The sequence below is a fragment of the Pezoporus occidentalis genome, unplaced genomic scaffold, assembly GCF_034315485.1.
Source record: "Pezoporus occidentalis ecotype Australia unplaced genomic scaffold, CSIRO_AGI_Poc_V1 ctg38, whole genome shotgun sequence".
NCBI classification, from domain to species: domain Eukaryota; kingdom Metazoa; phylum Chordata; class Aves; order Psittaciformes; family Psittacidae; genus Pezoporus; species Pezoporus occidentalis.
The window spans coordinates 2586363-2599977 of record NW_026915702.1 but is presented as its reverse complement, the minus strand read 5'-3'; positions in this window follow the sequence as shown (position 1 = coordinate 2599977).

The following is a 13615-nucleotide window of genomic DNA, read 5'->3' as shown; positions in this document are numbered from 1 at the left end:
GTTTCTCAGTCCTTTATAGGCAACATTTGACCTCTTTCCAGCTGGCTCTGATAATCGCATATGGGCAGTCAAGTCCAAGGCTACCTCCCTGCTCCCTGAACAACTGTTTTTAGGATTGAAAGGAATGGACCACCCTGTTAAATGTCCTATGATTGGAACAGCAAAAAAAATAATAGGAAAATCTGGTCATTTTATTGTTTCTTACAAGGAAGAGAGAGGAAGGAGAGAGGGTCTTTTTGTGGATATGATTAACTCTTATTCACTTGAAAATCTAATTTGGAAATAAAGTGTTGAACTACGACCTTTTGCAGACATACATCATTTTAAGTGGATATTTCACATATACTTTACTTTTGTTAGTTTTGTCTGTGGAATTCTCCACATATAAAGTGTGATTTTGGGTAGCTATTTTGGTTAATGGGTTTACACAGACTTGAAATAAATTCAGATGAAGCAACTCTTTATGCTTTGATGTTACTTTTTTCTCACCCTATGATTATTACATGTTATATACAATATATAATAGAAAAGTCTTAGGTAAGAGAGAATTCCATGAGCTCACATTGTCTGAACTACTGAGCTTGAGATGAGACAGGACCCCCTGGAAGGAGGAATTGTGTTTCCTTGAAAGAAGATGTTCATATCCATGACACCAGCTGGGAGAAGCTCCTGGGTTGATGAAAAGCATGAGAAGGAAGACTGAGTTTGTGGTGTGGATAGATATCCCTCAGAAAAGCAGAGCAAACATGGAGAAATGGTAGAAAAGGAGGTTTTTCCAGGTAACAGAAATCCTAGTGAAGACTGGGAACAAGATCTTGATCTGAAAGGAAGGAGCAAGGAGATTTCAAACCTTTTAAATTACTTGCAAATCTATTTCAAATTCCTTCATCTAAGATCTCTGAGCTTTCTCTGAGTCACTGGATTGAAGGGTTTTTTTTTGCCTTTAGATATAAAGCAGTTTTGAAGATTTTGTCTTTTTTTCTCAAATAAATGGTTTGGACAGGCTCATCTCAAAACTATGCCTGACACATCTTATCAAGTACACAAAGCTAGATATGTGAGTGAATTCATTTTCATAAAGATATTCTTCATTAATATTAGGCATTAATATTTGCATTAAAAAGTTGTCCTAAGCGGTGATGTTTGGCTTTGACCCAATCCTAGAACAGTTTGTCACAAAGCCTTGAGATAAGCTGCAAGCAGACTGCAAGGTTATGTATTGTGTTCTGCACAGAGATAAACTTTATCCCAGACATAATAATTGTATGAGTGATAGCATTTGAGAGAAAGTATTCTTTTAATGGAAAAATAGCATGTTATTGCAAATATAATTTTTATTCACCTCCAAAGGCGCATTTCTGAAAATGTGACTTCTTAAAATTAGACTTACAGGCAGGCAAAGACTGCTTGTGTTTGGATGAAGTACACTCAATTCTTGATAGCCAGGTTTTCTGGTCTCCACTTGTCATAAACTTTCTCTGAAGCTATACTATGCATACTCTTGTGTGTGTGCATAAAATTTTGGAATCCCACCAGCAGGGAGAAAGACGCAGAAGCATTTCCCTGCCTTTGAAATTATTGGTGAAAATTAACAGTCGTTTCCAGAACTGGCTTTATTAATGAAAGCCTTTTCTGTCTGGTACATATAAGGGCAAGCATATTATTTCCAATGAAAAACAGCTTTATAAAAACAAAGGAGAAAACCTCATGGGTGGTCTTCAAAGAAAATAAAATACAGTTTTATGCTTTAGCTGCCATTTAGCCATTGGCTACCACCAGAGGCACAGGAGCGAGGTGCTGTATTTGAGCCCAAGAGGACCCATATTCTGTCCTCAGATTGATGTGAGGAAATGCTGTTTGCTTCCCAAATCTGATTCTTAGTGGATGAAATAATAAAAAGTTTTACTTCCTGCACTGACTGAAGCAAGCCTTCTGTGGAGGTGAAGTGCAACTGAAAGTTTCTTGTATCAGCAGTCTACATTGACTGTAATACGCTTTGCAATAAGCTTTTTTTCCTCGAGCAGAGGTCCTCGAGATATTTGATATTCTGGCATTAGCAGAAGCCCAGCCTTACACTTGAGCAATTTAGTACTTTACAGAATCTGTCATTCTGTGTCTGATTCATATTTTTAAACTGCTTCTACTTCCTGTCAACCATGCACTACTGCTTTCGACTACATCTTTACTACATAGATATATATACCCATTTCTGCTCTGTTTAAGATGGGATCCTTAAATTTTCAGGTGTTTGGGAGAGAAATAGAGTAATGAATAATAGAGACATCTTCTCATTTTGATATAAGTTTCATTCTCTTTCAGTACACTGGCAAATACTAGAATTTGGAAGAAGAAAAGGTAGAAATTTCCTGCTAGTACATATTACAGATTTTAGCAGAATAGAGAGTCATTTCTAAACTGTTATCTTTGACTGGCTTTGCTCAGGTCTTTTAACATTTATTTTGTACTGTCATATAGACATACCATTTATTGTGATAAATATCCTGTTTTGATCTCTTTTGGCTTATGACTTTCAAATAAAATTCAGGTCAGTGGAGCAACTACATTTCTTCCATATGCAAAATTGCTAATGACATCTCTGATCATTCTAAGTGTTCCAAAATGAATGAAAGAGATGCAGAACCAGATATAACGTTAGATTAACATAACGTAATGCTATGAGGTATTTGACAATGAATGAGTCCATCTCCCATGCCTCCTACTCTTGTTAAACTTCCTCTAGGCTGATCTAAACACACTATTACATAATCGTCATCACATAATTTTGTTATGACTATAGAATTACTAATTGACTACTCTTTCCTCACTGATGCAAGACCTTCCCTTTATTAACTCAGCTTTCCTGCCAATAGATGTCAAAGCACATGTGATTTCCTTCTGAAAAGGTCATTAAATGTGACAAACACATAAGCAAAATTTGCTTCCTCCCTGAGGCAGGGATCCAAAAATTTTGCACAGAAGTCTCTTGCATAATACTCCCAGGCAGCTAGTTTGACAGGTCCAGCCAGCACTAGGAGTATAAACTTGACTTAGTGAGATATACCTTTGAAAGTGATTCTTTACAACTGTAAACAAAGAATAACAGTGGGGAAAAGATCAAATGCTTTAAGCTTCACTGAATGTGGTGGGTTTTTTTATTCAGTGAAATATTCTGCTACTGTGCTATGTTATTCCCTACATTGCAGAGATCAATAAATGATGTTTCAACTCACATTCATGACCTCCATCTGAAATAAAGTCAATGATAAGGCTTCAGGCCATTGGAAAACAGAGGTCTTAAATGACTTAGTAATATATATTTGAATGTAGTGGAAATCTTGGTACTGAGTTCAGTGCAAATTTTTCAAGCTCTTCTGTTCTAACTCAAGTGGTACTATATTTATAATCAAACCCACTGGGCCAAGAAAATGCAGAATATTACTTAAAAGCTTACTACTTTAAACACAGTCTATATCTGTACTAAAGAAGATTAATCTCCTGGTGATGATTCAGCATCTTACATTAGCTTAATTGGATGGTCTCCATCAAATTGTAGTACTGATACTGTCCATGTTGTCTGTCCTATGGCTGGCAGTTTTATTGAAAATTTTATCAAATAAATATGATGCTGCAATTCTTTTTAGCCGTTAAAAATGCCCTGTTCAAGACCAAGGAGCATTGCAAAATAAAATTTAAAAAAATGCTTTATTTACATATACTAATTCTTTAAATAAAAATACTTAATCTCCTTGACATTTAATTCAGAATTATAATTATGTTCTTAGGAAGAAGCCTGTTCTTTCCTTAGAAATAAAACTGGTTAAACCATCTCCTGCATCAAGAACAACTCTGAGCCTCCATACAGGAGAGACTGATAAGGATTTCTATAACAACTGCTAAGAAATAAGGTCTTGTAGATGTACAATAACTTTTAGAGAGCTTACTCAAAAAGAAAATATCAAAACATGAAAAAAGTCTGTGTTTCACTGTGGAGCAGAATATCCTCTTACAGGGAGGATATTATTAAAAAAAGACCAGTTTATTCTCTGATTGTATTCTGTCATAAATCCTGCAGTCAGATGTGTGCCTTAGTCACGCATCAAGGTTGATTACCATTTCTTTAAGTTTATGCAACGCAGACTAAGGATTAGACTTTCTTATTGTAACATTTTTTTCTTTTTATAGTAGACAAAATGTAATATTGCATGCATTTCTCTTTGTTACGGCACATCTGTACCGTAAAACTAATATTTACATCCTATGGTTTTCTGGTCTTACAAAGGAAAATCTAGTCATAACTGGGTCTGCTTGTTCTCTTTCTAAGAACAGATTTTGGGTGAAGTCCTCATACAGGTTAAGATAATGACAAAAAATTTTCATTGCATATTCTGCTATCCACAGGCCTATCTACTTTTTATATTCTGAAAATTGAATGATCAAGAAAATCTTAGAATATATGTATAGATGAAAGTATCTGGAGAAGAAATATTTATCAATTTAATAACTAAGCCCTGTTGAATTCCTGCAGTCATGAGTCAAGGACTTTTAAACGTCAGGGTGTGTATAATGTTTTTTAACTGCATTGTACCAGGCCAGCCTGAACTGGAAGTAGGATTCTTCCTCAATATGCTTCTTTACCAAAGAAAATTCAGTGGGAGGAGAATATATACATTAGGGATAGTGACCTGACTTCAGCTATTATAGCTAGTCATAACTAGCATCAAGAAGAGATTAACATGAGGTTACTTAATATTTCTATTAGATAGAGTTCAAATTTGACATTAGTCATGGGTATAAAGTAAATTTTGACTGGACTTTGGAATTCAGGCTCTCTTAGTTATCTGCCAGCTCCAATGAACTTACAATACCAAGACTGTTATAATACACAAAGGAACAAGCACATGGCTGAAACAAAGAAAATCAAAGATTTGGCTGAGGGCCTCATAGTAAAATGCTCAATATCCACCACTGTTTGAAACTTACCAAATAGGATATAGTTCTTCAAAAATTAAAAACAAAGGGAATATCTAATTCATCACTGAAATAGTTCATATTGTCACAGTCACTTCATATTGTTTGCAGAGGTAAAATGTTTGACAAATGGTTCTCAGGCAGTCTAATAACAAATGTTGTGTATGACTACCACCATCACAAAACTGGCTTCTCTTTCCACAGGAAAGGCCAAAAGGACAAGAAAAAGACAAGAGATGTGAATTTGCCTGTGAAAATGTTAGACTGCTTTAAGTTTGGTAAAGAACATTTCCTAGCAGTCTTAAGGATGTTTAAAAGTTAATAAAATGTAAGTCCAGAGTGCTTTTTTCCTATGATAATACGATTCATAACATAATGGATCTTGGCTCCTTGATATCTTAATAGAAACAATAACCCTAATATCTTACTGACATTTAACTTTGAAATTTATTGGTGCATCAAACACTGTACTTAGTGTTCATTATTTCTTCTTCTAGTCTGCGCAGAAATGGGACATTAATATTTTTGTGTTGCTGTGGTTTAGTAAACATTAAAAACCAATAAAAATCCTTTCCCAAAACTCAGTTTGTTTTGATTTTTTTTTTTTTTTTTCCACAGGGGTACACTTTTCCACGTAGCTATGATGTTTATGCTCACTCTGACTCACACTGGAAGGAAAGGAGGTGCTAATATCCATGATCAAATCAGTTCATAAATTTATTTCATTGCCTAGTCACACCATCAACGCTTGTTTTTCCACTGAATTTGTTTCTCATTATTTCCTCTCTTCCACCTCACCCGTGAGTGGTTTTAAACCTACATAAATTGAAAAACATTTGCAAAAACATCCACATGCAAAAAAGTGTTATAAAAGCAAGGCCCTTACCTTTTGAGAATTCTCCCTCAAAATGGAAAAGTTTTGTACTTTTTTGAGCAAGAAACTCTCCTCTGAGGCTCTTCTCTTCCCTTGCCTGTCTTGCACTGTGGCTTTAACCTCTGCCATCATTATAATTTCCTTAACCAAGGACTATGATGTCACAACATTTTCATGTTATGATGGACCTCTTTGGGTTCTGGATATAATTACTACTTTTCTGGGTGTAGCTATGCAGTTGTCAGAGAAAAACAGATAATATAAAAATAAGGAAACACAACAGCGTCTGTTTCTTGGCCTACTTGTTCTCTATGCTGATACTGTTTGAATACCAAAATCTCTGGTGTCTTAACCACTAACACACAGAGGCATTTTGCTATCTTTGAAGGAATCAGAAAGTAAACAGCTGATTGACTTATTTCACCTTTCCCTGCTGAAACCTGTTATTGGTTGAAAAACAAGGAGAACCGGTATTTCTACTACATCTCATTCTACTGCTTAATCAACTTCTTTCTCCATTCAGCAGAAATTGAATATTAAAATTAGCTATAATGTACATCTGTGTGATGACACAGAGTATATAATGTCTATTTTCTGGCCTTCCTTGTGCCAATGAATACACTTTCCTGGATAAATTACTTTCTGGGCTGCAAAGTCACTGACAATTATCTGGCAATAGTTGCTCCACACCGAGAAATACTTCTATTTCAAGTTTCACCACTGCAAGTAAGTCAGGCAGTCTCTGTTACTTTGGATTTTTAAAACTAGACTTAAAATACCAATTTTATCTCAGCTGGGGATGATGTCTCCCAGAAGAGGAATCCCAAAGAAATCAGGTAAGTAAACTATCAGAGTTAAACAGATCAAGGCTGAAATCAAAGCTTAGCTCAGGTCAGGAAAGTTTAATCAAGAGGCACACTTCCTCACTGAATGCCGCAGATGTTAATTTTCCCTGCTGGAGTTCTCCACATCTCCCCCCCAAATCCGTAGATGGGGTGATGGTTTGTCCAAGGAGCTGAGCAAACCGGTGTGTTAAGAGTACATAATCCTTACCGGCATGTGCTGGCAATAAGCACATATCTGATGGCAACCCTGATTTAGATAATCTTATGCTCTGTCCTTCCTCCTCTGCCCGTGCTGAGAGCTACACTGCCAAACATAGGGTACTCTTCTATCCCCCCAAAAAGGAGAAGCATCTCTATGAACCTTACCCTGCAATACAGGGCTCAGATTTGACAATCATCTGTGGATTGGATATGAGTGTATTGTAGAGAGTGAAAGCAGCCTGTGTGGCACAGAGGTAATGAAATCCTCATCATCAACCTGGAAATGAAAGACATTCAGTCTTCAGAGCCCTATGAAACAATGTCAGTTTACTTTAGGTGCTTTGAGTCATGGGGTCTCAGAATGAGAACACCAAACACGAGCAAGTGGTCAAGAGCCATAAGAGCAGCTGTATTTGTGCCACAGTTACAATACTGAGACTGGGCTATCATTACTAAATGCAATCAACTGCAATGCAGTGAACTTGTTTGTGCCTGGAATAATTGCATTTTAAGTATAACGGAAGGAACAGACATCACTACTAAATATCTGCCTGTTGCGTGAGTGGTGTTTTTATTGCTTTAGCTCACAAGCTGGTAGGAAAGTGTTGGTCTGTCAGTTGGAAATAAACTTCAGAGAATCTAAATCTTTACTGAACTATTTGAATATCATGGCCCATTCTTTGTTTTTGTTGGGTGTTTTCAGCTTGATGATTTATAACACAGAGTCTGGGTGTGGTTAAATACTCTACTCCCACTCAGTCATTCCTAAAATGTATGTTCATGGTCAGTTTTCCCCAAGGTCCTCTGGATTTGTCACTGCAGCCGTGCTACGCCAGTCCCACAAGCTGAGACCAGGCATCCTGCTTTCACTCAGTTGCACATCCCTTAAGAGACAGTAACCAGTGGAGAGGAACACACTCTGTGACTAAAGTGGAAGTTCCTTCAAAAATTATTACAGAGCTTTGCTTCAAGCTTTTTTGCTGTTGGACTTTCTGACATATTAAAACAAGTCCTTCCTCAGACTCTGTCCTACTAGTTCTGGGTAAGAACATTGAAGGAGACATCATGTTATACAAAATAATTTGCTTTCTTTGTAAAAATCCCTGCAATTAAATAATGGACAACGGATGCGTCTATCTGACAAGCGTGCCAACACTGTGTAAAAGGAATACTTCAAGTCTCAGGCCAGAACAGCATTTCTTACTCTTTATGCCATGGACCCATAGCAAAACATGATCCATACTACATCACAAAGCATTCAGCCTTCAACTTAGCCTAAGATAGATGCCAGTGTCTTATGATGATATTCCTGTAACCAATGAGCGGACATATACCCTCAGTCCACTTCAGTCCCCTTCTGGAAGTAACTGTCTCTTGTTATTAGCAAAACTCTCCGGTGGTCACTACTCTTCTGTCTTCACAAAATACCTGAATTTGGGCAGACAATTTAATCTCTGGCTTTTCTAACTTAATTGTCCCAAAATTTCTCTTCATCTTAACATTCTTTCTGGTGGAAATTCAATCAGGCAATGATTGTAGAATCATACATAATTTAGATGTCTAAGATCATAGAATCATAGAATAGGGTTGGAAAGGACCTTAAGATCATCTAGTTCCAACCCCCCTTCTATGAGCAGGGACACCTACACTAAACCATGTTACCCAAGGATCTGCCCAACCTGGCCTTGAACACAGCCAGGGATGGAGCATTGACAACTTCTCTAGGCAACCCATTCCAGTGCTTCACCACCCTTAAAGTCATCTAGTCTAACCATAAACTAACACTGTCAAGTCCACTATTAAACAGTGTCCCCAGGCACCACATCTGCATGTCTTTTAAATACCTCCAGGGATGGTGATGATCTACATGTCTTTTAAATACCTGAGCCGCTTCCCTGGGCAGCCTGTTCAAATGCTTGACAGCCTTTTTGGTGAAGACATTTTTGCTAATATCCAATCTAAACCTTCCCTGGCACAACCAGAGGCCATTTCCTCTAGTCTTATTGCTTGTTACTTGGGAGAAGAGATTGTCACCCACCTCACTACAACGTCCTTTCTGGTATTTGTAGAGAGCAATAAGATCTTCAGTCTCCTTTTAATCAGGCTGAAACACCCCAGTTCCCTCAGGCATCCCACATAAGACTTGTGCTCTAGACCATTCACCAGCTTTGCTATCTTTCTTTGGGCACACTCCAGTACCTCAATGCCTTTTTTTATAGTAAGGGGCCCAGAACTTAACACAGTGTTCAAGGTGTGGCCTCATCAGTGCTGAGTACAGCAGGACAATCACTGCCCTGGCCCTGCTGGACACGTTATTGCTGATACAAGCCAGGATGTTCTTGGCTTTCTTGGGCACTTGGCACACTGATGGCTCATATTCTGCCACCTGTTAACCAACATTCCCAGGTACTTTTCCACCGAGCATCTTTCCAGCCACCCTTCCACAAGCGTGTGGTGTTGCTTGGGGTTGTTGTGGCCCAAGTGCAGGAGCCAGCACTTTGCCTTGTTGAACATCATGCAATTGGCCTCAGCCCATTCTGTCCAGATCTCTCTGTAGAGCCTTGTTATCCTCTAGCAGATCAGCACTCCCACCCAAATGATGCAATATCCTTTCTGCATAGTCTGCTCTCTCATGATTTTAACCCACAGGGTATAGTTTGTAATGGGAAAAGAAAGTGTCTGGACATTGATTTTGTGCGCATTTTCCCCTGTATTTTTCATAACTGTATTTCCTCTGTTCACTTCATAAAAACTTACTGGAGTAAATGTCATGCAAATTTAGTTAATGTCATTGCTCTGTTGAACAACTAATACACAAAGACAAACCTATTGCACTAAACCACTTTTAAGTTATTCAAGAGGGAACTCATCTATTATGCACCAGTCCATTTAGGCATGAGACAAACTGAAATTGGTATCAAATGAGGTATGAGAGAAAAAACAGCTTCAGCTAAAGAGTTTAAAATATGGTAAGTGAAGTTAGGGAAGAACTTACAGACATTCGATACCATGGTTTATTCTTTCCTTCATTAAGTAAGAGCCACTCCTACAGTAGGTACTCAAGGAGTTATTGATATTTGGAAAAACAAGATTATTTTTTAAAAGTCAAGTTGTTTGAATTATCTCTGACCAGCCCTTATAACAATATATTCATGACTGTATTTTTGTCAATATTTAAATCAATATATTGTTAGCATGTTCCATTTGGCTTATCTTCATTTTATGACCTTACATTTATGGACACCTGAATGTGTTACCAGTAATCACTTTGTCTATTTCAAGGTTTTTATGAAGCATGTTATTTTTTTCCAGTTTTATGAGCTTAATTTCTTCCCCTTCAAAAATATACAGGTCAATATTTGAGGGTTTATTCAATTTCAAATTTGATAAAATTTGAGTGATAAACTAGTCTAGGAGAAAACAGTGTTTTTTTCTTTTAGGTTATGTAAATTTGAGAAATTATTTTCTTACCTTCCACTAAGGTACATACTGATTAAATATCATATCTCTCTTTATATATACCTCAATATAATATCACAGATAAAGTAAATTACATAATTAACAGGCATGGTTCCTGTTGATAATTTTTTTTATTTGTTTTTTTTGTTATCTTGAGAGTAAGTAACTTCATAACCAAGAACTGTGAAAAAATTGCTGTTCTGTATACAAGCAATAATTTTCTGAAGCTGCACACTCTTACCGCCGGTCATGGTGTTAATTGGTATTTCTTCACTGTCTATCCTTGTATCCTCCCTTTTGTGTATTAGCTCTTCTATTAAGAAGTATATTTCTTTTATTAAGATATTTGGAGAAGAAATCATCCTTTTGCTCTGAGTTTGTGTAGTATCTACCGTGTTATATTTTATAGATCGTCCTGCTGAAAGTACAATCTCTTGGAGATTTCCAGTTTCAATGTAGGTGTTATGAAAACTTGTTATACTCAAAACATTATACTTAAAATTTTATGCTGTAAATCTAACCTAATAGCTATAAATAAGGATTATCATCTATGTAGGGGATTTTTTTAATCTCAGAAAGAATCTGAAGTTCAATGTGCAAGTCACACTGCATACTAAAATGTGCTACTTTTGACATGAAGGACATCCACCGGACTGAAGGAGAATAGGGTGTGCAGAGTGGATATACACAGACGTTTTACACAAAAAAAAAAACAAAAAGCTTCTGTGGAGTTAAGCTACAAGGTCATCCTAGGTTTTCAATAGGATCTCATGAGCCAGGCCAAGCTGTTTTGCAAGCTGCTTTGCAAGACATAAACCTGCTACTGTAAGCCACAGGGTGGCCTTCTGCTCAGAGCAACTACACAATTACTGCATACAGCCATGTTATATCACGTAATTATCATATCCTTGAGGCCACTCCTTGAAAAGCCTGAGCCATTTTTAATATATGGTTCACTGAATTTATAGTATTATCCTTTAATATGCTAGGTATTTCCAGGAATTAACTACTACCCTTTATTGTAGCAGTAAATTATATAGCAAATGTGGCTTTTATTGTCTCTTTACTGACAGTGTCTACGAATCATCAAGGTTAAAGAGCAATGCTAAAAATATCATCACATGGCATATATGATATGGTTATACTTAATGTTGGGGTTAGAGACAACTTTTGTAATGTAATTAGGACTCATTGTTTTTCTTGGCATTAGATTTTCCCTCTGTAAAATGGGGATAAAAATATTAATCTTTATGATGATTAACAAAAGTAAGCTCAGCTGTTGAAAAGCTGGGTATTATCATCCTCCTTCTCTCCAGTGGAATAAATCTTTATATAAGTTAAAATTATTCACCCTATATATTTTTTCTGCTTCAGCATTTAATAAAATGGCCTCTGGACGCCAGACAAAAATGTTTTCTTACAACACATAGTGATGTCTGTTTTTATGCAGAAAAACAACAAAAAAGGATCATTACTTTCCTCATGAGTAACCAAAAAAGTTAGGTTGATTATGTTTTGCATTCATCCACAGAAAAACTTGGGAGGAAACATTTAGTCTTATTTCTAGAAATAAAATGCATATTTTACTATCCAAAGATTTCAAAACTCTCACCATACCTCGAAAATATGTACTGTATCATATTTTTAAGTGGCTTTTGTTCTGAGTAAGGGTTTTTTTTCTGATTTTCATAACATTTTTCTCTGGAAATGCAAGAGCAATCTTAATAATTTTGCTGCCATCTGCCTTTTTACACTCTTTTGGTGGAATGATATCTCTATCCCAGTGGTACTTGGCTGGGTATTTTGAAGCGGTTTTGAATTCAAATATAAAATATAAATGAGACCCTTAACTAAATCACAGATGCAAATAACATCCAGATGGATCAGTACATGTATTTCATAAACGGGTCTTATCTTTGTAATGGGTTAAATTAAAATTCTGGATCCAGCATGCAATAAGTGGAAGTTTCAATCTTCTCAAATCGTTATTTGGATCTGATCTGCATGGCCGATGTCCATCTCTACCCAAAAATCTATTTGCCCAGAGGAAAACGATTCCCACTGTAGTCACAAATAGTTACACGTTTCCATGGGTGCCCATGAAGCCAAAACTTTGCACAGGCTAGGGAAGAAACCTTGTAAGAGGAAAAATAAATACAGAGATCCCATGCTGCAACTGTTTCCTGCATAAAATATTTCAAGCCCTGTCATGTCTGGACTGCATATGGAATGAGCATATGTATATATGCACATGTTTATATTTGTATGTACTTTCCAATTCTAATATATATATATATGCATATATAAAAGGATGTGGATGAAAACTTACACATTTGACATCACCATAAGCAAGAACAAATGACCACTCCAGGCTGAAATGGCAATTACTTTCTGTATTGCAAAAAAAAAAAAAAAAAAAAAGCATTTTATACAAATCTATGTGAATTTTATATGTGTGTGTATGTACATGCATGCATGTTTGTGTAGAAGTATATTAAAGCATATTTATAATTGCAGGAATTAATGAGACTACCAAATTCAGTAATGGAAAAACTTAGCAGTGTCACAGCCAAAGTGCTAGACACAACGATGGAAATGATGGGAGATGAACAGGAGTTATAATGACAGCAGAAAGCTTCTTGATAGTAGCAGACAGCCAAGCAAAGGGCAAGTAATAGAAACTGCAGCTTGGGAGGCTCAGCTTAAACTTCAAGGAAAAAAAAAAAAAAAAGAAGTTAACCAGAACATTAGCATTGGCAATAGTCCCACCTTGAGCAGGAAGCTGGGCTGGATGCATTTACAATTTCCTTCCAATCAGCATTTCTGTGGTTCCACAAAATGTATTAAAAAGTGTGTGCAGGGTATCACATCTTGAAAAAACAACACTGCTCTGATATGATAACCCAGGTAGATTAGTAAGGTTTAGCTACAGATATTCATCAGCAAAACAAGAGGTATTTTATCCAGGTCACTGACATATGCCCATTTGTGAAAATATTCATGGATTTCTCCAATAAAAATTGTAGAGAAGTCACCCGTAGCACTTTATACTACTCCCCCCTGGAATCTCTAAATTTTACCTTTCCTTTGATGAGTATTGCAAGGTTAAGAAGTGTTAAGCAGCTGTTAGGAATTATTATCTGTATCAGCACCCTGGATTCCAATGTCTGGTTCCAGTAGTCAGCTCTCCCATTACACAGTGTAATAAATTGTTAGTTTCTTTGATCAGGAAAGATTTTCCATTATAAATGTGTCAGAAATGTACCTG